At 45.5% G+C, this 27,302-nt stretch overlaps 1 protein-coding gene across 1 annotated transcript in view; it reads left to right on the top strand.

The window, feature by feature from the left end:
* TPRG1 (tumor protein p63 regulated 1) overlaps positions 1-27,302 on the top strand; it is an 87,248-nt gene that overhangs the window by 4,641 nt on the left and 55,305 nt on the right. The window contains exon 2 of the mRNA XM_058188807.1: positions 19,141-19,267. The gene's annotated coding sequence lies outside the window, so the exon portion shown is untranslated. The remainder of the gene's footprint in view (positions 1-19,140; positions 19,268-27,302) is intronic.

Raw genomic sequence — 27,302 nt, forward strand, 5'->3', positions numbered from 1 at the left:
ACGGTAAGACGGGGCAAAACTTAACAACTGTCTCGCTTAGCAACAGAAATGTTGAGTTCTGTAAATGTTGAAATGAACGACCTGCATTCGTCCTACGACCATTGAGTTCTGGAGCTGAAAGGGACCTTGGAGGTCTTCTAGTCCAACCCCTTACTCAGGCCCCCTGAGACCATCCCGAACACTTGGCAGTCCAAACTTTTCTTCAGAATCTCTGATCTTTTTCCTGGGAACCTCTTAAGAACCAAGCCCATCTCTTTCTTTCGAAACAAACAACTCTGGAATTTCAAGGAAGAACTGAAAGAAATACATATATATATATATATATATATATATATATATATATATATATATATATATATATATATATATATATATATATATATATATATATATGTAGGTCTTTGGTTATTCGGGTTTCCTCCCGCGTAAAATTGGAAGTGTCTTGGCGACGTTTCGACGAAGTCTCATTCGTCATCTTCAGGCTTCAGCTTCGTGCTGAAACCAGGGGTCGGTTCTACTTACCTTTACTACCGGTTTGCAACGGGGCCGCACGCTTCTGCGCATGCACAGCTCACCCATGATGACGTTGTGGCGGGTGGGCGGAGCCTCCCGCCGGTTTTACGAACGGTCACTAAACAAGCTGTTGTAAGTTGAAGAGAACCTGTATGGAACTTTGACAGAGCCGGGGGCAACGTTGGAACTTCAAAACTGGATCATAAGTCCGTTTTTGGGCTCCATCATAATTTTGGGGAATTCTGGGAGTTGAAGTCCATGCATTCTACCTAAAGAATTCTGGGAGTTGAAGTCCATGCATTCTACCTGAGGAATTCTGGGAGTTGAAATCCACATCTTGCAGCTGAGGAATTCTGGGAGTTGAAGTCCATGCATTCTGCCTGAGGAATTCTGGGAGTTGAAATCCACATCTTGCAGCTGAGGAATTCTGGGAGTTGAAGTCCATGCATTCTGCCTGAGGAATTCTAGGAGTTGAAGTCCATGTACTCCACCTGAGGAATTCTGGGAGTTGAAGTCCACATCTTGCAGCTGAGGAATTCTGGGAGTTGAAGTCCATGCATTCTACCTAAAGAATTCTGGGAGTTGAAGTCCATGCATTCTACCTGAGGAATTCTGGGAGTTGAAGTCCATGCATTTTACCTGAGGAATTCTGGGAGCTGAAGTCCACATCTTGCAGCTGAGGAATTCTGGGAGTTGAAGTCCTCTCCTCTTCAAGTTGCCAAGCTGGAGAAAGACGGTTGTGTTTCTTGGAAAGTCCCAGCAATGGCTCTGCCAAGCTTCTGGTCTTCACTCATGCCATCCTGAAGTCCACAAGAAAGTTGTTTTTTCAATTTAAAAACCCTTGGAAACAGACTGGATCCCTTTCTCCGCCGAGGTCAGGGTGACCCAGACTGGAGGCAGGAATCCACGGATCTTCCTGCTTGAATGAAACTTGGAGAAAAAGTTTCTCCCAGCCGCCAAACCACAGCAAAAGAAAACAAACAAGGCCTTTCTCGCAGGAGTCACCCTGAAAGGAGGATGGACGGGTTTTATTACTTCCCGCCCCCACCCCCAATTTTATTTAATTTTATTTTTTAAAATTTAACAGCCCGTGGCACTCTGGCATGGTCACTTCCACCGTTGCAAAGAAGCATTTGCAGGCCAAAGTGAGCGTGCACCACTGAGAGATGGCGTATGGATGTGTGTGTTTGTGTGTTTGTGTGCTTGTGTGTCGTCAGTTCCCTTCTTTTTCACAGCAAAGCGCCTGGGATGCAATTCATGTCTTCAATTAAGATTATTGCAAGTCCCGGGAGTATTTAACCTCTTTTCCTTTGCAACCGCAATCCATGCAGTTTGCAAACATCCCCCGAGGCCTTGCCTCCTCCTCCTCCTCCTTCTGCGTCCACTTGGAGGGCTGCCACAGCAGCCAAACATCTGGCGCCGTCTCTCAAAAAGAAGGATCGCATGCTGACCAGATCCCAAATCTCTTCCTTCCTTCAAGCTCCTTCCTGCTCCTTGATCGTTCAGAAAGAGAGAGAGAGACAGGTTGGGCTAGTGGGATGGTGCTAGGCTGCAAACTGGGAGACAGAGAGTTCTAGTCCTGCCTTTTCTAGTCCCACCTTTGCCAAGAAGGGCAGCTAGATGATTTCGAGCCAGGAGACGGGGAGTTCTAGTCCTGCCTTAGGCAAGAAAGCCAGCTGGGTGACTCTGGGCCAATCACCAGGAAACGGTGAGTTCTAGTCCCGCCTTAGGCAAGAAAGCCAGCTAGGTGATTTTGAGCCAATCACCAGGAGACGGTGAGTTCTAGTTCTGCCTTAGGTAGGAAAGCCCGCTGGGTGTTGTGACCCAGGCCCAAGTAGGGAGTAGGAAACTCAGTCAGTGAAAAAGAAACTTTATTTGAACAGTTGAGAAAAAGAAAGCACATCTTTTAATACAATATATTAGTTGGAAAAGGAACACCTGAAATATATATATATATTTACAACCGCAGCCCGGAACCACCAAAGAGGGACAGCGATGGACCCTGGAACTTCAAATCTGGATTATAAATCCCATTTAAGGACCCTAACCAAATGGTCATAAAGTGAGGATTTACCTGCATTTGGAATTTGCTTTGGTCCAAAAGTGTCTCTTTCTGGCCATGTTCACAATTGCTAACGTGCCCATCGGCCTCTGAAGGCGGGGAATCCCACCAATACATACAATAAGTTCTATATAGGTGATCCTTGACTTACAACTGTTTGCTTAGTAGCCGTTCGAAGTTACAATGGCATTGAAAAAAACTCCGACGTGGCCGCTTTTCACACTTACGACTGCTGCCCCATCCCCCCCCGATCAAAATTCAGACGCTTGGCAACTGATTCTTAGTTACGACGGTCAGTGTCCCAGGGTCACACGATCCCTTTTGGTGACCTCACCCACAAAGTCAGCAGGGAAGCCAGATTTGCGTAACAACTGAGTTACTCACTTAACAACTGCAGTGATTTCCACTTACAGTAGTGGCCAAAATTGTGGAAACCTTTTGGGAAAAGTGTATTTTCTAAAACTAGCTAATAACACCACCTTTTTTTTTGGAGTAGTAGCATAAAATTATATATCAATGGAAAGATAATTTAATCAAGAAAGTAATGCAATCACTTTTAGGAAGGATTTGCTATTAGAATAGCAGTTACAGTATAAAGAAGAAAAGTGAAACGCGTAGAAAAAACGAGATCTACAAAAATGATCCCCATGTCAGTTAATACTTAGTTGGGTAGCCTTTAGCATGAAATATGGCCTTACAACGTCTTCCCATGGAGTGAACCAAGTCATTGAGTTCTGCAGCTATTCTAATGGGAAACCAAGATTGAAGGATGGCTTCTATTAGAAGAATAGAAGAAGAATAGAATTTTTATTGGCCAAGTGTGATTGGACACACAAGGAATTTGTCTTGGTGCATAGGCTCTCAGTGTACATAAAAGAAAAGATACGTTCATCAAGGTACAACATTTACAACACAACTGATGATCAATATATCAATATAAATCATAAGGATTGCCAGCAACAAGTTATAGTCATACAGTCATAAGTGGAAAGAGATTGGTGATGGGAACTATGAGAAGATTAATAGTAGTGCAGATTCAGTAAATAGTCTGACAGTGTTGAGGGAATTATTTGTTTAGCAGAGTGATGGCCTTTGGGGAAAAAACTGTTCTTGTGTCTAGTTGTTCTGGTGTGCAGTGCTCTATAGCGTCGTTTTGAGGGTAGGGGTTGAAACAGTTTATGTCCAGGATGCGAGGGGTCTGCAAATATTAACTGGGTTTTATTGCTGGGTCGCTTCTGATTAACAAGTTTCTTTAGTTGGCTCCATAGATTTTCAACTGGGTGAAGTTCTGGGCTATTCCCAGGCCGTTCCAGCAATAGAATAGGATTATCTTGAAACTCCAAAAAAAAAAAAAAGTGGTGTTATTAGCCATCAAACCTCAAAAATACACTTTTCCCAGAAGGTTTCCACAATTTTGGCCACTACTGTTAACAGCTGTGGCAAGAAAGGTCATAAAATGGGACACAAACTCACACAACGTCTCGCTCATCTAGGGAAATGTGGAGTCGTAAGTCGAGGACTCCCTGAACGCCAGAGAGACGAGACCTCAGATTTTTTTTAATTTTTCTCATCCTCCTTCGGTCTGTTTCCTTTGGATTCTTTGAGTCTCACTTTGGAGGCTTGGCAAGGAAACGGCTGTTTACACCCTGAGCAAAGGACTTTGCTTTCACACAAACACACACACACACACACACACACACACACACACACACAAGCACACACTTTTCTTCTGTCCCTTGCTGCTTCTCCTTCTCTCTGCCTGGCACATCTTACCTGAAGTGACCTTCACGGCCGCAAGCAATCCTTCAAATTTTGGAGCAAGGCAGACCGATTACTCCAGGCCAAACTTTCTTAAAGTGGGGTTCAAGGACCCCCCGGGGGGGGGGACGACTGCCCCCTTCCAAGATACAAACACACACACACACACACCGTGGTCCAGGAAATGAAATCGAGATGGGCCACATATTAAAGAGAGTTGCAAAAATGTTAAACGAAGGGACGCTAAATGAATAAGGAGTTCATCATTGCTAATTTTTGCAAATATTTTCAAGATCTATTCTAGCCAGTCATTTTGGTGGGTTAAACCAAGATTCTCTTCTCCTTATTTATTTTATAGAAAATATGCAATATGGGGAGTCCTTGACGTACAACTGTTCATTTAGTGACCGTTCCAAGTTACAACAGCACTGTAAAAAATGAGTTAAGTTTCACACTTATTATGTGTTACTTGAAATAGATTCTGAAAGGGACTTGGTAAAGGACTGTATGATAAAGTGGGCACAAAATTTTCAGGAGCCAATATTATTGGAAACTTGGGAAAAAATTTGGGTTAGAAATGTTAAATTCACGCAGGCACAGAATCTGAGGGAAAATTTTTATAAAATGTTTTATAGATGGCATCTAGATCCTAAAAAATTATCGTGTATGTATCCAGATATGCAAGCAAAATGTTGGAGATGTAATTGTGATGACGCTACATATTTTCACATTTGGTGGACTTGTAAGGACATAAAGGCCTTTTGGATAAAAATTTGGTGGATTTTACAAAATGTTTTGAAAAAGAAGATAAAGTTCCTGCCGCAATTTTTTTTGTTGGGAATTATTACGGATTGTACAGTAATTGAGACTAAATTGATTTTAAATCTAATAACAGCAGCAAGATTACTAATAGGACAATACTGGAAGAAAAAAGAAGTACCTACAATAGAAGAATGGATATTGAAGGTTGCCAATTTGGCTGAGATGGCGAAGATATCAGCCTTTTTGAAAGACAATACGCAAGAAAGATACTTAAAGGAATGGAAAAAATGGATTGACTATATTCAACGTAGATATCAGACTAAGAGTTATCAGACTGTTTTTGAATGATTATGATGTATTATTTTTGATTGTTTAGGAATTGATGATTGTAGGGGTATAATTAAGTTGGGATGAAAATTTTTTAGCATATGTTTGTTTTATTTTTAACTATACCTTGTGCCCGTTCCAGGAAGTCGGGGGGCGGGGAGGGGGGTTGTGAAGGGAGGGGGAGGGGGGGAAAGGGGGAAAAAAATTTTGTAAAACTTTTTGAATAAAAAAAAAAAGTTTCACACTTATTACGTCCATTGCTGCATCCCACAATCACATGATCAAAATTCAGACACTCGACAACTGCCTCATAGTTATGACGGTTGCAGCATCCCAGCGGTCGCGTGATCCCCTTTTGCGACCTTCTGACCAGCAAAGTCAAGAGGGAAGCCAGATTCGCTTAACGGCCGTGTTACTAATTTAACAACTGCAGAGATTCACTTAACAGCAATGGCAAGAAAGTTCGTAAAATGGTACAAAACTCACGTAACAAATGTCTCACTTAACAACAGAAATTTTGGGCTCAATTGCGGTTGCAAGTTGAGGATTACCTTTATTTGATCAACTATTTAAGTATAAATAAATACATTCCCATTATTGTTTTTTATTTGCTTTGAAAAATGCATCAAACCTGTTTTAATTAGGTTAACGTCTAATGGGTTTCCTATTGTTGTTTTTGCATGACTCGGGAATTTTACACGGATTCTGGCGGCTGAACTCTATCCATCTTCAAGGTTGAGAAACAGATGAATAGAATAACAGAGCTGGAAGGGACCTTGGAGGTCTTCTAGTCCAGCCCTCTGCAGAGGTGTGTTTCAGCAGATTCTGACCAGTTCTGGAGAACCGGTAGCGGAAATTTTGAGTAGTTCAGAGAACTGGTAGGAAAAATTCTGACTGGTCCCGCCCCCCCATCTATTCTCTGCCTCCCGAGTCCCAGCTGATTGGGAGGGAATGGAGATTTTGCTGTAACCTTCCCATGCCACGCCCACCAAGCCATGCCCACCAAGCCATGCCATGCCATGCCACGCTCACAAAGCCACACCCACAGACTTGGTAGTAAAAAAAATTTAAACCCACCACTAGCCCTCTGCCCCAGCAGGAGACCCTATACCATTCCGGAGAAATGGTTGTCCAATTTCTTCTTAAAAAGCCTCCAGTATTGGAGTACCCACAACTTCTGGTGGCAAGTCATTCCACTGACTAAATGATCGACGCCTCCACTGTGAGATTAACAGGCTAGAGAAGGCATCCGATTCAGTTGTGGCTCAGGAAAACTTTATCTTCATTCTCAATACTGATAGCCGCCGGTCAGAAATGGTGTAGGGTCTCCTGCTTGGGCCGGGGGGGGGGTTGGGGTTGGACTAGATGACCTAAAAGGTCCCTTCCAACTCTGTTATTCTGTTAATGAGTTTTCTTTTTAAAAAAAAAAAAATTCTAATCCATGAGTGCTGGGCGTTTGGCGCCCTCTGCTGGTCAAACCTTAATTCTTTGCCTTGCAGATTCAAGCGAAACTTAAAACACAGGAACTTACAATAGGCCTTGCCTGGAAGGGACCTTGGAGGTCTTCTAGTCCAACCCTCTACTCAAGCAGGAGACTGTATAATACAATCCCAGTCAAATGACCATCCAGTCTCTTCTTGAAAACCTCCAGTAATGGAGCACCCACAACTTCTGGAGCAGTGATGAAATCCAATTTTTTTTTACTACCGGTTCTGTGGGCGTGGCAGAGGAAGCAGTGGTGGGGTTCAAGTAATTTAACAACCGGTTCTCTGCCTTAATGATTTCTTCCAAAAACCAGTTTGCCAAACTGCTCACAAAGTTAACCGGTTCTCCCGAAGTGGTGCAAACTAGCTGAATCCCACCACTGAGAGGAAGGATACTGCAAAATCCCCATTCCCACCCCATTCTGGGACCAGCCAGAGGTGGCATTTGCCGGTTCCCCGAACTACTCAAAATTCCCACTACCGGTTCTCCAGAACCTGCTGGATTTCACCCCTGTTCTGGAGGCCACTTCTGTTCCACTCTGATTCATTAGTGAACCCATCAATGAATTAATTGTATTCCTTAACTTTTAAATGAATTTTGGAAAACAAAAACTGCTGGAGGGTTTTCGGAGGGCGAAACCCCTTTGCTTTCTGATTCTCTCCTTCCCTTTCAGGATTGCCACAGATGGCTGGACCGAAGTCAGCTCGAAAGGATGGCGGTTCAGACAGGATGTTTAACCTAGTTACAAAATTCATCCTGTAATTTTAAGTGCCCGATCAGACACGGGCCTGGACTCCCTGTTCCAACCTCAGAGGCTGTGTAAATTAGAACAAGCTCGCTTATTTGGTGAAGAGGGGCGGTGTATAAATTTGATGAATAAACAAATAAATAGGTTGAGCGTGTCTTAATCTCGTGTTAAGTTTTTGGAGGGCAGCTCAGGAGTTCGGGGGAAGCCAACGTGTTGCCTTTGCTTGCAGTTCAAGACTAGGTGCAAATCTGCTTCTCAATCCCAGCCACGTTAAATGGGGTGGACTACAACTCCCAGAATGGCTGGCTGGGGAATCCTGGGAGTCGTAGTCCACCCCCACTTAAAGCCTCTGGGATTGAATAGAATAGAATAACAGAGATGGAAGGGACCTTGGAGGTCATCTATCCAACCCCTCCACCCAACCAGGAGACCGTACACCACTTCTGACAGAGGGCAGCCCAGTCTCTTCTTGAAAGCCTCCAGGGATGAAGCTCCTAAAACTTCTGAAGGCAACTTCTGTTCCATTGAATATAGAATAACAAGAGTTGGAAAGGACCCTGGAGGTCATCTAGTCCCACACTTTAGTTCCACGCCTAAGCAGGAGACCGTACACCATTTCTGACCAATGGCAGTCCGGTCTCTTCTTGAAAGGTTTCAGCCGGGATGTCTTATGCACGGTCACTCACGCCCTCGTGACGTCTCATCTGGATTACTGCAATGCTCTCTACATGGGGCTCCCCTTGAGGGGCACCCGGAGGCTCCAGTTAGTCCAGAATGCGGCTGCGCGGGTGATAGAGGGAGCCCCTCGTGGCTCCCACGTGACACCTATCCCGCGCAGACTGCACTGGCTACCTGTGGCCTTCCGGGTGCGCTTCAAGGTGTTGGTGATAATCTTTAAAGCGCTCCATGGCATAGGGCCGGGCTATTTACGGGACCGCCTACTGCTACCGAATACCTCTCACCGGCCCGTGCGCTCTCACAGAGAGGGTCTCCTCAGGGTGCCGTCAGCTAGGCAGTGCCGTCTGGCGACGCCCAGGGGAAGGGCCTTCTCTGTGGGGGCTCCCACCCTCTGGAACGAACTCCCTCCAGGACTTCGTCAATTTCTGGACCTCCGAACCTTTCGTCGCGAGCTTAAAACACACTTATTCATCTGCGCGGGACTGGATTAGGTTTTAATTTTACTGGTTTTAAATGGGTTTTTATTATTTATACTGTTTTTTAATAATTCGGCTATAGAATAAGTTTTTTAATTGTCATTTTAGTTTGTATTTATATGTATTTTTAATTGCCTGTGAACCGCCCTGAGTCCCTAGGGAGATAGGGCGGTATATAAATATGAAAAATAAATAAATAAATAAATAAATGAAGCTCCCACAACTTCCGAAGGCAACTTCTGTTCCATTGAATATAGAATAACAGAGTTGGAAGGGACCTTGCAGGTCATCTAGTCCAACCCCCGTGCCCAAGCAAGAGACCCTACACCATTTTTGACAGAGGGCAGTCCGGTCTCTTCTTGAAAGCTTCCAGGGATGACGCACCTAAAACTTCTGAAGGCAACTTCTGTTCCATTGAATATAGAATAACAAGAGTTGGAAAGGACCCTGGAGGTCATCTAGTCCCACACTTTAGTTCCACGCCTAAGCAGGAGACCGTACACCATTTCTGACCAATGGCAGTCCGGTCTCTTCTTGAAAGGTTTCAGCCGGGATGTCTTATGCACGGTCACTCACGCCCTCGTGACGTCTCATCTGGATTACTGCAATGCTCTCTACATGGGGCTCCCCTTGAGGGGCACCCGGAGGCTCAGTTAGTCCAGAATGCGGCTGCGGGTGATAGAGGAGCCCTCGTGGCTCCCACGTGACACCTATCGCGCAGACTGCACTGGCTACCTGTGGCCTTCCGGTGCGCTTCAAGGTGTTGGTGATAATCTTTAAAGCGCTCCATGGCATAGGGCCGGGCTATTTACGGACCGCCTACTGCTACCGAATACCTCTCACCGGCCCGTGCGCTCTCACAGAGGGTCTCCTCAGGGTGCCGTCAGCTAGGCAGTGCCGTCTGGCGACGCCCAGGGGAAGGGCCTTCTCTGTGGGGGCTCCCACCCTCTGGAACGAACTCCCTCCAGGACTTCGTCAATTTCTGGACCTCCGAACCTTTCGTCGCGAGCTTAAAACACACTTATTCATCTGCGCGGGACTGGATTAGGTTTTAATTTTACTGGTTTTAAATGGGTTTTTATTATTTATACTGTTTTTTAATAATTCGGCTATAGAATAAGTTTTTTAATTGTCATTTTAGTTTGTATTTATATGTATTTTTAATTGCCTGTGAACTGCCCTGAGTCCCTAGGGAGATAGGGCGGTATATAAATATGAAAAATAAATAAATAAATAAATAAATGAAGCTCCCACAACTTCCGAAGGCAACTTCTGTTCCATTGAATATAGAATAACAGAGTTGGAAGGGACCTTGCAGGTCATCTAGTCCAACCCCCGTGCCCAAGCAAGAGACCCTACACCATTTTTGACAGAGGGCAGTCCGGTCTCTTCTTGAAAGCTTCCAGGGATGAAGCTCCCACTACTTCCAAAGGCAACTTCTGTTCCATGGGTTGATTGTTCTCACTGTCAGAAAATTTCTCCTTATTTCCAGGTTGAATCTCTCATTGTTCAGTTTCCATCCATTGTTCCTTGTCCGGCCTTCAGGGGCTTTGGAGAACAGCTTGACCCCCTTCCTCCTCTCTGGGGCAGCCCCTCAAATATTGGAAGATGCTCTCCTGTCTCCCCTGGTCCTTCTCTTCACTAGACCAGCCAGGCCCAGTTCCTGCAACCGTCCATCGTAGGTCCAGTCCCCTCATCATCCTGGTTGCTCTTCTCTGCACTTACCTATCTAACCTAACTGAATCCTCAGCCATTGTCCTGGTTCTTCTGAGTTCTGCTGGTCAACCTGATCCTAGAACCTTTTGTTTAAGTGTCCACCCTCCTTTGAGAGCTTGAAGGCAGAAGATCCCCGACAGGTTCCCGAGGAAAACAGGTCAGGGTGGGGCCAAGATTGCAAGCTAGGGAACGTAGCTCCGGTTTCCTGGCGGGGTGTCAAAACTTGTGGGTTGCCAGAAGGGTACACTGTGTCCTTCACAACTTAATGAAACCCTAGGTGGGTGCCAGCCTTATGCTCAGCTGCAAAACCGCAGGTGTGTGTTGTGCTGCCTTCATCTGGCAAGGAAGGGGGTGGGGGGAGGATTGTAAAACTTGGGCGTGTTGTTTGTGCCACACGCTTGAAAGACTTGCTCTCGGCCCATCGGGGAGGAGGTCTTTTAAGGGGAGGGTGTGTGTCTGTGGAGGGATCAAGCCGAGACATATAACTAGATTCGGTCAGCTCTACTCGGAGGAGACCTGGAGGAGTCGTGGTCCTCGCGTGTCTGGTTGGGAAGGAAGTGGGAAGGTTTAGGCAGGGAGGTGGGTAGAGACAGAGCAGGAGGGAAGGTGGAGGGAAGTCTTAACTGTGGTCTGTAAAAGCTTCTCCTTCCTTCCTTCTCTTCCTCTCCTTATCATTTCTTCCTTCCCTCCCTCCCTCCCTCCTTCCAGCTTCTTCCTTCCTTCTTTCCTTCTTTCCTATTTCCTCTCCTCCCTTGCTCCCTCCCTCTCTTCCTCGCCTTATCATTTCTTCCCTCCCTCCCTTGCTCCCTCCCTTTCTTTCTGTGTCTTTCCTCCCTCTCTCCCTCCCTCCCTCCCTCCTATTTCCATCTCCTCCATTTCTCCTTCCTTCCTTCCTTCCTCCCTTCCTTTTCATCTCCTCCATAGCTCCCTCTCTCTCTTCCTCTCCTTATCCTCCTCCTTTTTTCCTTCCTTCCTCCACTTTCTTTCCCTTTCTTTTTTCCTTCCTTCCTCCCTCCCTCCCTCCCTCCCTTCCTTCTCCTCTCCTCCATAGTACCCTCTCTCCCCTTCTCCTTCCTTCCTCCTCTCTCCCTTTTTCCTTCTTTCCTTCCTTCTTCCTTCCTTCCTCCCTCCCTCCCTCCCTTTCTGCCTCCTTCCTTCCTCTCTCCCTTTCTCCTTCCTTCCTCCCTTCCTTTTCATCTCCTCCATAGCTCCCTCTCTCTCTTCCTCTCATCCTCCTCCTCTCCCTTTTTCCTTCCTTCCTCCTCTTTCTTTCTCTTTCTTTTTTCCTTCCTTCCTCCCTCCCTCCCTCCCTCCCTTCCTTCTCATCTCCTCCATAGCTCCCTCTCTCTCTTCCTCTCCTTATCCTCCCTCTCTCCCTTTTTTCTTCCTTCCTTCTGTTTCTTTCTTTCTTTCTTTTTCCTTCCTTCCTTCCTTCCTTCCTCCCTCCCTCCCTCCCTCCCTCCCTCCCTTCTCATCTCCTCCATAGTACCCTCTCTCTCTTCCTCTCCTTATCCTCCCTCTCTCCCTTTTTCCTTCCTTCCTTCCTTCCTTCCTTCCTTCCTTCCTTCCTCCCTCCCTCCCTCCCTCCCTCCCTCCCTTCTCCCCCTTTCCCAATGCATTCAACTCCATAGCTAGAGATTTGTCTTGAAAAATCTCGCTCAGCTAATCCTGAGCTTTGGGTAGGAAGCTGCCAAGCGTTCTAGCTTTCTAGCTTTCCTTAAGCCGGGGGTATGGGAAGCATTGAAAGACGCGACTCTCCCAGCCGCATCAATGTCAGGGCATCCAGACCGGTCAAATCCACCACAACCACCTTCTTCTCTTGTGGGAACCTTGTAAAATGGGATCAGCTGGGGAGTTTTTAAATCATCCACCCTCCCAGCTGATAAGAGTTGGGTTGGCACAATCCATGGAGACTCCATTCAACGGACGAGCTAAGATTTGAGAGGACAAGCCAAAGAAGAGATCTGGTGTTAGGTGGTGAGAAGATGCTCCATTTTTGCTTGATTCTTCTGCTCTAGGACAGGGGTCTCCAACCTTGGTCCCTTTAAGACTTGTGGATTTCAACTCCAGAGTTCCTCAGCCAGCTTTGCTGGCTAAGGGACTCTGGGAGTTGAAGTCCACAAGTCTTAAAGGGACCAAGGTTGGAGACCCCTGCTCTAGGACATCCAGAGGGCAACTCACAGCCTTCTCCCCCCCACCACCCTCTTCCTCTTCCCCAACCTTCCAAGGCAACTTATCAAGGAGAGGAGCAACCTAGAAATAAGGAAGCATTTCCTGACAATGGGAACAATTAACCAGTGGAACAGCTTGCCACCAGAAGTTGTGGATGCTCCAACACTGGAGGCTTTGACGAAGAAATTGGGCAGCCACTTGTCTCAAATTCTAGAGGGTCTTCTGTTTGAGCAGGGGGTTGGACTAGAAGGCCTCCAGTGTCCCTTCCAACTCTGTTATTCTATTATTCTGACTCCGTGGCTTGCAAGAACCACAGCTGTCTGGGAAAGAAACATGAATGGGCTCAGATTTTCCCAGCTGAATGAAGCCATTGGCCTCCAGGGAGCTTACAGAATTAGCCACCTGCCCCCGGAGGCTAATTTATGACTTCTTGGCCCCCAGGAGGCTGCTGCTCGGAACACAGGCCAATAATGGGGCCTCCAGAGACGTTGCTGACTGCTCCTTCTTGCAAAGGGAGGCCCCCAGGGCCTTGAGCAGGGCTGGCTTCAGAGGTTAGCCTGCAGGGCCCAAAAAGAGCCACGTTCTCCCCTTGGCCTGCTTAAAGGAGGTGGAAGAAGGAAGGGTCGCCTTCCTTTGGATCTGGGGTCCTTTAATTATCGGTTCATCCATCTGTCTGTCCATGCATCAATTTAGCTAGCTAGCTAGCTGTCCAGCTATACATCTATCTATCATCTATAGCCATTCATTAATCCATCCATCCATCCATCTATCTATCTATCTATCTATCTATCTATCTATCTATCTATCTATCTATCTATCTATCTATCTATCTATCTATCTATCTATCTATCTATCTATCTATCTATCTATCTATCTATCTATCTATCATTTGTGTTGTTCTGTGTTCTGTATTTTCTGTATTCTGTGTTTTTTGGGGGTGGGGAGCTGCGCCAAGGGAGGCTCATTCAAATTCATTGTACACATCAATGGTGGGTTTCAACATTTTTTGCTACCGGTTCTGTGGGTGTGGCTTGGTAATTATCGTCCGGTCTCCAACCTTCGCCCGCGGCGAAGGTTGTAGAGAGTATGGTGGCATATCAGTTTCCCTGCACCTGGAGGAAACTGTCTATCTGGACCCGTTCAGTCCGGCTTCCGACCGGTTACAGCACTGAGACGGCTTTGGTCGCGTTGGTGGATGATCTCTGGAGGCCAGGGATAGGGGTTATTCCTCTGCCCTGGTCCTATTAGACCTCTCAGCGGCTTTTGATACCATCGACCATGGTATCCTGCTGCGCCGGTTGGAGGGTTGGGAGTGGGAGGCACCGTTTATCGGTGGTTCTCCTCCTATCTCTCCGACCGGTCGCAGACGGTGTTGACGGGGGCAGAGAGGTCGCCCGGCGCCTCACTTGTGGGTGCCGCGGGGTCGATTCTCTCGCCTTCTGTTCAACATCTATATGAAGCCGCTGGGTGAGATCATCAGTGGCTTCGTGTGAGGTACCAGCTGTACGCTGATGACACCCAGCTGTACTTTTCCACGGGCCACCCCAATGAAGCTATCAAGTGCTGTCCCGGTGTCTGGAAGCCGACGGGTCTGGATGGGGAGAAACAGGCTCAAGCTCAATCCTCCAAGACGGAGTGGCTGTGGATGCCGGCATCCCGGTACAGTCAGCTGAGTCCGCGCTGACTGTCGGGAGCGAGTCATTGGCCCCGGCGGAAAGGGTGCGTAATTTGGGCATTCTCCTGGATGCACGGCTGTCTTTGAAGATCATTTGACGGCCGTCTCCAGGAGAGCTTTCCACCAGGTTCGCCTGGTGCGCCAGTTGCGCCTTTCTAGACCGGGATGCCTTGTGCACAGTCACTCACGCCCTTGACGTCTCGTCTGGACTACTGCAATGCTCTCTACATGGGGCTCCCTTGAAGGGCATCCGGAGGCTGCAGTTGGTCCAGAATGCAGCTGCGCTGGTGATAGAGGAGCCCTCGTGGCTCCCGAGTGACACCTATCCTGCGAGGCTGCACTGGCTACCTGTGGCCTTCGGGTGCGCTTCAAGGTGTTGGTGAACGCCTTTAAAGCGCCCATGGCATAGGGCCGGGTTACTTACGGGACCGCCTGCTGCTACCGAATACCTCTCACCGACCCGTGCGCTCTCACAGAGGGACTCCTCAGGGTGCCGTCGGTAGCGACAGTGTCGTCTGGCGACACCAGGAAGGGCCTTCTCTGTGGGGCTCCGCCCTCTGGAGCAGCTCCCCAGGACTTCGTCAACTTCCGGACCTCCAGACCTTTCGGAGCTCAAAACGTACTTATTTATCTGCGCTGGACTGGGTTAGTTTTTTAAGTTATGGGTTTTTAATGGTGATTTTATAGTTTAGGGTTTTATATCGGTCGTCTGACCGTTTTTTAGTTTTAAATTGGCCGGTTAAATATTTCATTTTAAATGTATTTTAAATTTATTGTGTACCTATGTGTTTTAATAAGGCTGTACACCGCCCTGAGTCCTGCGGGAGAGGGGCGGTCTAGAAATCTAATTAATAAATAAATAAATAAATATCTATCCATCCATCCATCCAGTTATATATTGATCTATCACTCTCTCCCCCTATCCATCCATCATCCATCCATCCATCCATCCTATCTATCTATCTATCTATCTATCTATCTATCTATCTATCTATCTATCTATTTATCTATCTATCCATCCATCCAGTTATATATTGATCACTCTCTCCCCCTATCCATCCATCATCCATCCATCCATCCATCCATCCATCCATCCATCCATCCATCCATCCATCCATCCTATCTATCTATCTATCTATCTATCTATCTATCTATCTATCTATCTATCTATCTATCTATCTATCTATCTATCCATCCATCCATCCATCCATCCATCCTGTCTGTCTGTCTGTCTGTCTGTCCATCCGTCCGTCCGTCCGTCCATCCGTCCATCCATCCATCCAGTTATATACTGATCTATCACTCTCTCCCCATCCATCCATAATCTATCTATCTATCTATCTATCTATCTATCTATCTATCTATCTATCTATCTATCTATCATATATTGATCTATCCCTCTCTCCCCCATCCATCCATCCATCCATCCATCCATCCATCCATCCATCCATCCATCATCTCTCTCTCCCTCCCTCTCACTCTCTCTCTCTCCTGTTATACAAATATATCTCCCTCCCTCCCTTCCTCCCTCCCTCCCTCCCTCCCTCCCTCCAATTTGTGGATGGACTTCATCTCCCAGAATCCCACAGCCAACCCAGTTGAAGTTCACCCTCTTCCCGCAGCCAAGGTTTAGCAAGGCTTCTCTTAACAGGTGAGAGATTTTGCGAACTCCCAACTCAGTCAAAGGCGGATGATTGGGTTAGGCCAAGATTTCCCTTAAAACCTCACCCACAAATGTGTGCAGGGGAGACGGCGGGGCGAAACAAGCGACAGCGACCGTTACAAAATTGTGATGCCCTCTGCCTGACTTCCAACTTTCGGTCCGACCTCACCACAGAAGTAGAAAAAAAGGTGCATTTTGCATCGTGAGTCTCTGCGTGATTTCCATCCTTTTGCATCATCGTGTTTGGCCCTGAACACCTGAGATCTCGGTGTACCCAGCCAAATCTGCCAGAGGGGCAGAGAGGGGAAAAAATCGCTCTCGTTGCATCAACAAACCCACATGTGGGGACCATGTGGCAAGAAACCTATGAGAAATCAGGAGGTTTTCGTCCACTTCGAAGGAATCGAGAATGCCGCCTTTGACTCATCGGGTGTAAAGAAGAGAAACGGGTGTGAAGAACAGCAGAAGGCTGTAAATATTCCACTAAAGGATGAATAAGCGAGCCAGCAAACATTAGTCAAGGTGTTTGCGTGTGTGTGTGTGTGTGTATGTGTGTGTTTGTGTGTTTTCCTGAGACAACAGGTAGAAAAAAAGAAGAAGCCAAAGAGAAAGTATGAATGTAAACACAGAGAAGAAGAGAATAACAGAGTTGGAAGGGATTTTATTTTATTTATTTATATTTTATTTATTAAACTTATTTGCCACCCCTCTTGTTCTGAGGCGATGCTGGGCAGCTTGCAGGATGAAAGTCCCAAAAAATTAGCTATAAACTCCTAAAGGTTCAAATGTTTAGTGAAACACAAAAGATTTATATGCTCTGAAGAGCAATCAGATCTTGGAGGTCTTTTAGTTCAAGCAGGAGATCCTAATACCATTCCAGACAAATGGTCCTCCAATCTCTTCTTAAAAACGTCCAGTGATGGCGCACCTACAACTTCTTGTGGCAAGCTGTTCCACAGATTAATTGTCCTCACGGTCAGGAAATTTCTCCTTAGTTCTAGGTTGCTTCTCTCCTTGGTTAGTTTCCATCCATTATTTCTTGTCCTGCCTTCAGATGGTTTGGAAAACAGCCTGACTCCCTCTTCTTTGGATTAGATTGGATCTGGATTAGATTTTAAATTTATACTGGTTTTAATGGGTTTTATTATTTATATTGCTTTTTAATAATTCGGCCATGTAGAATAAGTTTTTTAACTGTTATTTTAGTCTGTATTTATATGTACTTTTTTACTTGCCTGTGAACCGCTTTGAGTCCCTAGGGAGATAGGGCGGTATATAAATGTGATAAAATAAAATAAAATAAATAAATAAATAAATTCTTTGGAGCAGCCCCTCAAATATTGGAAGACTGCTATCATGTCACCCCCAGTCTTTCTTTTCATTAAACTAGCCATACCCAGTTCCTGCAACTTGGTTGCTCTTCTTTGCACTCTTTCTAAAGAATTAAAATACAATAAAATAAATAAAATAATACAAATAAAATGAATAAAATAATACAATAAAATAAAAATAATAAAATAAAACAATAAAAAAACAAAACCAAACAAAATAATAAAATAAAATAATAAAGAAATGAAACGAATAGCAGGATTTTTGTCATCCTTTTGGGAAACTCATATTTGGGTTTTAAGGTGGGCAGGAGACCACTCCCAAACCCCCCCCCCCAAGATTTCAACCAGATCTCTCCCTGGAGGACTCTGCCTCAGCGTTCCAGAAAAAAACCCAACTCCAAGTAAAAACTCTGAAGCACACATCTCTCTTTCTTTCTTTCTTTCTTTCTTTCTTTCTTTCTTTCTTTCTTTCTTTATTTATTTATTTATTTATTTATTTATTTATTTATTTATCATAACAGTATGCATAAGCATAAGCATGAAGTATCTATACAACATATAAGTATATATATGAGTATAAGCATGTAATAACTATATAAATTGTATATAATGAAGGAAACAGTAGGACAGGAAAGGTAGGCACGCTGGTGCTCTTATAGTCCTCCTAGGAATGGGGTGAGGTCAATAGTAGACAGTTTTTGGTTAAAGCTTTTGGGATTTTGGGAAGAGACCACAGAGTCAGGTAGTGTATTCCAAGTATTAACAACTCTGTTACTGAAGTCATATTTTCTGCAATCAAGTTTGGAGCGGTTAATATTAAGTTTAAATCTATTGTTTGCTCGTGTATTGTTGTGATTGAAGCTGAAGTAGTCTTCAACAGGAAGGACGTTGCAATAGATGATTCTGTGAGTTAAACTCAGGTCCTGTCGGAGGCGGCGGAATTCTAAGTTTTCTAAACCCAGGATTTCAAGTCTGTTGGCATAAGTTATTTTGTTGTATTCAGAGGAGTGGAGAACTCTTCTTGTAAAATATCTTCCAAAGTTCTATTTACTAGGATAGGTGAACTGGCACATCTGGGAAAACCCGAATCTGAGAGGTCCAGGTTTTCCCTCAGTAAATCAATCCCCCACCCCCAAACCAGGGGTCTCCAACCTCGGTCCCTTTAAAACTTGTGGACTTCAACTCCCAGAGTTCCTAAGTCAGCTTTGTTGAAGTCCACAAGTCTTAAAGGGACCAAGGTTGGAGACCCCTGCCCCAAACCATCCCCTCGTTCCTCAATCGATCACATGCTCCAATCACCATCCATCCCATCTCGAGACAGAACTCCGGCCACTCCTTCTCCAGATGCAGGATCGGCCTGACCTTGACCGACAGGAAGAATGCTATTCTGTCTAAAGACCACCCCTCTACTAAATCCCCCCCCCACCTCCTACTTTCCCACACACGAGAAAGTGGCCGCACGGAAGCTTTTGGCCTAGTATGGCTTCCAAAGCTGACCCTGGTTCTGTGGGCATGGCTTGATAGGCGTGGTGTGGCTTGGTGAGCGTGGCTTGGTAGACATGGCAGGGGAAGGTTACTGCAAAATCCCCATTCCCTCCCCACTTCTGGGGCCAGCCAGAGGTGGCATTTGCTGGTTCTCCGAACTGCTCAAAATTTCCGCTACCGGTTCTCCAGAACCTGTCAGATTTCACCCCTGCACTGAAAGCCCCCAACAATCCTGTTTGTCACGTTTGTGCGACTGCTACTTGGTTCACCTGCCCGTCTCTTTTTCTAGCCAGCCTCTGCCAAGCGATGGGAAAGCGACATCCCGGTGATGCCCATCAATGGAACAAATCGACGAAAGGAAGCAATTCAAGCGCAGAGAGAATTCGCTTGCCTGGCACTCAACCCAGCGCAAACAGGTTGGCACTGCCAGGAATAGATCTGTTTTCCGTGGAAGCGAACGGAGCATCAAGAGGCTCAGCCCGTTTTGGGAAAGATTCATAAAAATAATTCTTCTCCGTCTGCAAAGTGCTGGGAGGTTTTCCAGAAACGCAGCCTCTCTGCTTAAACAATTAGTTTTTTTATTTGATTTTAGGTTGGCTTGAAGCAGGTCATCCTACAGTGGGGTCCTTGGTGCTCTCTGAGCTGGGTTGCTTTCTTGCAGATATTTCATGAACCAACAAGATGATATTATCAGTGCTAGAAGGAAGTGGGGTTTACAGAGAGGAGGAGGAGGAGGAGGAGGAGGAGGAGGAGAGGAGGACTGTGGGGTCCTTCGTATTCTCTGAGCTGGGTTGCTTTCTTGCAGATATTTCATGGACCAACAAGGTGATATTATCAGTGCTAGAAGGGTTTACAGAGCGGAAGAGGAGGAGGAGGAGGAGGAGGAGGAGGAGGAGGAGGAGGAGGAGGAGGAGGAGGAGAGGACTGTGGGGTCCTTAGTATTCTCTGAGCTGGGTTGCTTTCTGGCAGACATTTCATGAACCAACAAGGTGACCTCATCAGTGCTGCAGGAAGGAGGAGGAAGACTGTGGGTGTTCTCTGAAGTGGGTATTTTCTCGCAGACATCTCATGACCCAGCTAGGGAACAACATTAGTGGTAGACAGGAGGAGGAGGAGGACTGTAGATGCTCTCTGAGCTTGGTGGTTTTCTTGCAGACATCTCATGACCCAACTAGGGAACACCGTCAGTGCTGAAGGCAGGTGGGTCTGTAGAGAGGAAGAGGAGGATGGCAACCATGGGATCTTTGCTGCTCTCAACTTCCTCCTCCTTCCAATTTTTCAATTTTATTCCGATTCTTCAGAAACCTTGAAATGAATGAATCGGGGTCAGAGTTCAGGTTCTCCTTTTCTACCGGGGCTGAAAAAATTGGCTCTTAACCTGACATTGGAGCTTTGAGGAAGCTCTTTGGGTCTTCTCTACCGCAGCCCTTGGGCTACCTTCCAGCGCTCCAGTTGTGTTTAAACACTCACAATCCTAAGAGCCGCAGCATTCAAGAGCTGGGAGCTTGTGCAAACAACTTGGGGGCACACCCGTCCTTCTGGGCCCTTTGCTATTCACCCCGGGTGCAAATGGGTGTTCCTTGCACCAAACTCCACCCTTCATTTTAAAGAGACTAACCCTTATAGAGAGTTTCCCCGCTTAATGACCTCAAAGGGGGGATCGGAATTTCCCTTGCTCAGCCAGGCGGTTGCTAAGTGAGTCACGTCCCCATTTTACAACCTCTTTTGCCGCGGTTGTTAAGCCAGTCGTTGCAGTTACAAAGAGAATTATTTGGCGGTTAAGCCAATCTCGTTTCCTCCGTGGACTTTGCTGGCCAGAAGGTCGTAGAAGGGGAACGCATCACCCCCTGGATGCTGCAACCGTCATAAGTATGAGTCGGGTTTTTTGTTTTTAACAAACACGCACAAACAAACATACCATGCCCTTTTTCTGAACAGAGTATTTAAAAAATAGTAACAATAAAATAAATATCAGTCGGTTGCCAAGCATCTGAATTACAATGATGTGAGCGTGGGGGGATGCTGTGATGGTCATAAGTGCGAGGACCAGTTGTAGGTCACTTTTTTTCAACGTTGTTGTAACTAATGCATGTCTTGCAATGAATGGTTGTAACTCAAGGATTCTCTGTATCCCCCTGGGAGCTATTTGCTCCAGCTGGTGCTTCTAGGCCAGGGATCTCCAACTTTGTCAACTTTTAAGACTTGTGGACTTCAACTCCCAGAATCCCTCAGCCAGCTTTGCTTACTCTCTTGCAATCCCTTCCTCTGGAATCTCTCCACTTTGGCAGGTAAGAGAAAAAGAAACAGACACGCCTAGCTGAGGAATTCTGGGAGTTGAAGTCAGCCAGGCGTGTCTGTTTCTTTTTCTCTTACCTGCCAAAGTGGAGAGATTCCAGAGGAAGGGATTGCAAGAGAGTAAGCAAAGCTGGCTGAGGAATTCTGGGAGTTGAAGTCCACAAGTCTTAAAGTTGACAAGGTTGGAGACCCCTGTTCTAGGCTGCCTTTCTAAGTGACTGAAGAGGCGTCTATCGAGGTTATGGATTTCTGTGAGCGGCTTAGATTGTGGTCCTGAATCCCCCAAATCTTCAACACGTTTCTCGGCAAAGATCCCCTGGGAATCTAGGTATCAGATTCCTGCAGAGTTTCTCCTGTCCCTCCTTCCACAGTTGAAGGTCCAGCTTTGCCAGAACAAATTTCACCAAAGTCAGATGGAGGCTTCCGCCATTGGTAAACCAGGCATGGATCAGAAGCCGTGGTGGCCCCCCAGTGGCAAGGAGGCAGCATTGCAGGTTGAATCTGCCCACTGCCAGCGGTTTATCCTGAACGGTTCAAGGTTGACTCAGTGTTCCGTCCTTCCAAGGTCGGTAAAATGAGGACCCAGATTGTTGGGGGAAATGTGCTGACTCTGTAAACCGCTTAGAGAGGGCTGCAAAAGCACTGTCAAGTGGGATATAAGTCTTAAGTGCTATTCCTTTTCCTTCCTTCCTTCCTTCCTTCCTTCCTTCCTTCCTTCCTTCCTTCCTTCCTTCCTTCCTTCCTTCTCTTATTCTTATCTTCCTCCCTCCCTCCCTCCCTTCCATAGTTAGAATACAGTATTGTAGGATGACTCTGCCCTCTGCCAAGAGTTTGATCCTCACCGGCTTGAGGTTGATTCAGCCTTCCGTCCTTCTGAGGTCAGTAAAATGAGGACCCAGATTGTTGGGGGAAATGTGCTGACTCTGTAAACCACTTGGGGAGGGCTGCAGAAGCACTGTGGAGAAATATATAAATGCTATCACAATTGGACCTTGGAGGTCTCCTAATCCAACCCTCTGCCCCCAGCTTATTCTGTTCTGTTCTGTTCTAATTTCTGTTTTCTATTCTGCATGCTATTCTGAATTCTGCTCTCTTGTCTATTGTCTGTTCTGTTCTGTTCTATCAACATTTCGAAAGGCCTTTCTCCTTCCTCAAAAGAAAAAAAAACTGGTTGACACTCATCTTTCTTTCTCTTTCTTTCCTTCCTTCCTTCCTTCCTTCCTTCCTTCCTTCCTTCCTTCCTTCCTTCCTTCCTTCCTTCCTTCCTTCCTTCCTTCCTTCTTTCCTTCTTTCCTTCCTTCCTTCCTTCCTTCCTTCCTTCCTTCCTTCCTTCCTTCCTTCCTTCCTTCCTTCCTTCCTTCCTTCCTTCCTTCCTTCCTTCCTTCCTTCTCTCCTTTGCACAATGCAACTTTTGCACTGAGTGTGCAAACTGATGCTTGCATCAGGCCTCGCGTTTTTTTTTTTATCATTTATTTATCAAATTTTTATACCGCCCTTCTCCCGAAGGACTCAGGGCGGTGTACGGTTTGCTCACTCGGGAATTGAATGGGACCAAAACGCTTAAAAGGGAACACAACATCCCTTGTGCACCAAGGAGGCTGAGCACCCAGGATATTCCTGGCTTGTTCCCGGTGTTACCCTGGTGGCCTGGTGGTGGCTGACCACGAAGCATCCCGGCCACTGCAGGTGGGACTCCCCTGTCCTGTGTTCTCCCTGGCCTTGTCCTCTCTCTCCTCTTAAAGCACTTTGCAAAAAGTGTCCCTGGGCTATTTAGGGAAAGTGCCTGGTTATTTAAGAAGCCTGTCCTTTGCAAAGCAATCAGCTAAAAAAGCCAGGAGCCAAGACAAATGGATGAGCAAATGGGCTGGCCCGGCTCCAGAACCCTCCTGGGCGCAGTCTTGCCTAAAGGGTAGCGACAGGAGGCACACGGGGCCTTTTGGGGGTGCAAAGCCGGCCTGGCGTCACCCTCACCTTCTGGGTGGCTTGGTCGACCTTTGAGGAGGTTGTGGGGGGGGGGTGTCACTGGATTTAAATTCGCCTTTCTTGCCTTTTTGAAAGACAATACGCAAGAAAGATACTTAAAGGAATGGAAAAAATGGATTGACTATATTCAACGTAGATATCAGACTAAGAGTTATCAGACTGTTTTTGAATGATTATGATGTATTATTTTTGATTGCTTTTGGGGGAAGTTAGGAATTGATGATTGTAGGGGTACAATTAAGTTGGGATGAAAAATTTTTAGCATATGTTTGTTTTATTTTTAACTATACCTTGTGCTCGTTCCGGGAAGTCGGGGAGAAGGAGAAGAAGAGGAGGAGGAGGAAAGGGAAAAATTTTGTAAAACTTTTGAATAAAAAAAAAATCGCCTTTCTTTTGCAATTCCCTAAATTGCAGGAGACGTTTGTCCTCTCGCTAAGCAACTCTCTCGTGGGTGCCTTTCATTTCTATTTTATTTCTTTTCTTTTCATTTCATTTCATTGTATTTTATTTTACTTTATTTTATTTTACTTCATTTTATTTCATTTTATTAATTATTTCATTTTATTATTTTATTTATTTCATTTCATTTCATTATTTTATTTCATTTTATTAATTATTTTATTTTCTGTTTTATTTTATTTTGTTATTTTAATGTATAGAGCTGCCCATCACAAAAGATATGACTGGGTGATTTATAAGGGAACATCACCAATGCTAGATGAGAGGAGGCAGAGGAGACGAAGAAGATGAAAAGGCAAAGAAGACGACGAGGAGGAAGAAAAAGAAGAAGGAGGAGGAGGAGGAGGAGGGGGGGAGAGGGAGAAGAAGAAGAAGAAGAAGAAGAAGAAGAAGAAGGAAGAGGAGGAGGAGGAGGAAGAAGAAGAAGAGAGAAGAAGAAGAAGAAGAAGAAGAAGGAGGAGGAGGAGGAGGAGGAGGAGGAGGAGGAGGAGAAGGAAGTGGGAGAAGGAGAAGAAGAAGAAGAAGAGAGAAGAGGAGGAGGAGGAGGAGGAGAAGAAGAAGGAGGAGGAGGAGGAGGAGGAGAGGAGGAGGAGAGGAGAAGATGAAGATGAAGAAGAAGAAGAAGAAGAAGAAGAAGAAGAAGAAGAAGAAGGAGGAGGAGGAGGAGGAGGAGGAGGAGGAGGAGGAGGAGGAGGAGGAGGAGGAGGAGGAGGAGGAGGAGGAGGAGGAGGAGGAGGAGGAGGAGAAGGGGAAGTGGGAGAAGGAGAAGAAGAAGAAGAGGAGGAGGAGGAGGAGGAGGAGGAGGAGGAGGAAGAAGAAGAAGGAGGAGGAGGAGGAGGAGGGGAAGAGGGAGAGGGAGGGAGAGGGAGAAGATGAAGAAGAAGGAGAAGGAGAAGGAGAAGGAGAAGGAGAAGAACATCATTGTGGGGTCCTTAGTGCTCTCTGAGCTTGCTTATTTTCTTGCAGAAGTTTCAATACCCCACTAGGTAACATCATCAGTGGTGATGATGTGACCTAAGTTATGTAATGAAACACCTGCAAGAAAACAACCAAGCTCAGAGAGCACCAAGGACCGCAAGCGGCTGATTGTCAGTAAAAACCTGGCAAAATGCGGTCAGATGCCACAGGATGCAGCAAACAGCCATAAGTACCGGTCAGTTGCTCTGTGTCCAAGGCTCGGACAGATGACCATTAAGTATCCTCTAGGTAGATACTTCTAACGGTCGCTACCTGTAGCAAAGTCCTCCCGGTTTTTCCGCAGAATTAGGGCGCTTCTTAAGATTTGCAGATGCTTGTCACGAACACAAACGCCAGTGTGTGTGTGTGTGTGTGTGTGTGTGTACTTTTAAAAGGATGCTAAAATGGTTCGGTGGAACAAAATGTGGCGCATTTGATCTCATGGAACCAAACCGAGACCCATCAATCTCTAGAAATGAAATGCACGGAAGAAATCTTTGCATCGTTTCTGAAGATCCTTTCCTGTTTTTCTTCCAAGAAATTATTTTTAAACGTCCCCATTTCAAAAGGCTGCCAGGGGATGTCAGTGTGGGGTGTGTGTTTGTGTGTGGTGCTGGTGGGTGGGTATAAATTGAATTTAAAATGGGTGAGCGGCCTGCCTGGACAGACCCAGGCTAGCCAAGCCCCAAAGTATTAATTGCAGCTAGTCCTCAACTTACGACCGCAATCGGCACCAGAATTTCCGTGGCTGAGCAAGGCGGTTCTTAAGTGAGTCGCGTTTGATTTCACAACTCACTGAACTGAATCTTTTTTCCCCCGGCCGCAAGTCACTCTCAAGCACGCACACAACACTGCGGGTAGTCCCCGAGTTACGACGCTTCATTTAGAGACCATTCAAAGTTACAACGGCGCTTGTTATTACTTTGAGCATTGTGTGAAAAATAGGTCAACCCAGTCATTATACTGTCCACAAAAAAAAAAAAATATTGGTTGTTAAAGAAAAACTGTAAATAAAACAAATAAACAAACAAAAAGTTACGACGGCGCTAAAAAAAAATAACTTATTACCACTTTTCATACTTAGAACCACTGCAGTATCTCGTGCTCACGTGATCTGAATTCAGAGCCTTGAATTTGGATACACAGGTGGTCCTTGACTTACAAGAGTTCATTTAGCAACTGTTTGAAGTTACAATGGCGCTGAAAAAAGGGACTTGCTGTACGACCGTTTTTCGCACTTACGACCGTTGCCGCATCCCCAGGGTCACGAGATGTTTGGCAATTGACTCGTATTTATGACGGCTGAAGCGTCCCGGGGTCACGTGATCCCCTTTTGCGACCTTCTGAAAAGCAAAGTCAGAACGGGGAAACCAGATTCACTTAGCGACCGGGTTACTAACTTATCAACTGCAGTGATTCACTTAGCCACGGTGGCAAGAAAGGTCGTAAAATGGGGAGAAACTCGTTAAATGAGATGAGATGATATAAGGTAACATAAAATAAGATAAGATGATAAAAGGAAAGGAAAGATGATAAGGAGATGAGATATAGGATATAAAATATAAGATGTAAGCTAAGATAAGAGATTCTTTATCTCTTTAAGAGGTCAATCACTCCAAACTGGATTGCAGAAAATACAACTTCAGCAACAGAGTGGCCTGGAATGGTCCCCCCCCCCCGATTCTGTTGTTGCATCCTCAAACCCCCACAGCTTCCACCTTAAACTGTCTACTGTGGACCTCACCCCATTCAGTTACTTCTCTTCTCTTCTGCAATCTCCTCTTCTCTTCTGCATTCTATTCTTCTCTTCTCCATTTTCTTCTCTTCTGCATCCTATTTTTCTCTTATGCATTTTATTCTTCTTTTTTCTCTAATGCATTCTATTCTTCTTTTTTCTCTAATGCATTCTCTTCTTCTCTTCTGCATTCTCTTCTCTTCTGCATTCTCTTCTTCTCTTCTGTATTCTCTTCTTCTCTTCTGCATTCTCTTCTTCTCTTTTCTCTTCTGCATTCTCTTCTTCTCTTCTGCATTCTCTTCTTCTCTTTTCTCTTCTGCATTCTCTTCTTCTCTTCTGCATTCTCTTCTTCTCTTCTGCATTCTATTTTCTGTTCTGCATTTTATTCTTCTTTTTCTCTAATGCATTCTATTCTTCTCTTCTGTATTCTATTCTATTCTATTCTATTCTATTCTTCTCTTCTGCATTCTCTTCTTTTCTCTTCTCTTCTGCATTCTCTTCTTCTCTTCTCTTCTCTTCTCTTCTTCTCTTCTGCATTCTCTTCTGCATTCTATTCTTCTCTTCCGCATTCTCTTCTTCTCTTTTCTCTTCTGCATTTTCTTCTTCTCTTCTGCATTCTATTCTTCTCTTCCACATTCTCTTCTTCTCTTTTCTCTTCTGCATTCTATTCTGCATTCTATTCTTCTCTTCTCCATTTTCTTCTCTTCTGCATCCTATTTTTCTCTTATGCATTTTATTCTTCTTTTTTCTCTAATGCATTCTATTCTTCTCTTCTGCATTCTCTTCTCTTCTGTATTCTATTCTTCTCTTCTGCATTCTCTTCTCTTCTGTATTCTATTCTTCTCTTCTGCATTCTCTTCTTCTCTTCTGCATTCTCTTCTTCTCTTCCGCATTCTCTTCTTCTCTTCTACATTCTCTTCTTCTCTTTTCTCTTCTGCATTCTCTTCTTCTCTTCTGCATTCTCTTCTTCTCTTCCGCATTCTCTTCTTCTCTTTTCTCTTCTGCATTCTCTTCTTCTCTTC

This window comes from Ahaetulla prasina, chromosome 6 (genome assembly GCF_028640845.1).
Source record: "Ahaetulla prasina isolate Xishuangbanna chromosome 6, ASM2864084v1, whole genome shotgun sequence".
NCBI lineage: Eukaryota > Metazoa > Chordata > Lepidosauria > Squamata > Colubridae > Ahaetulla > Ahaetulla prasina.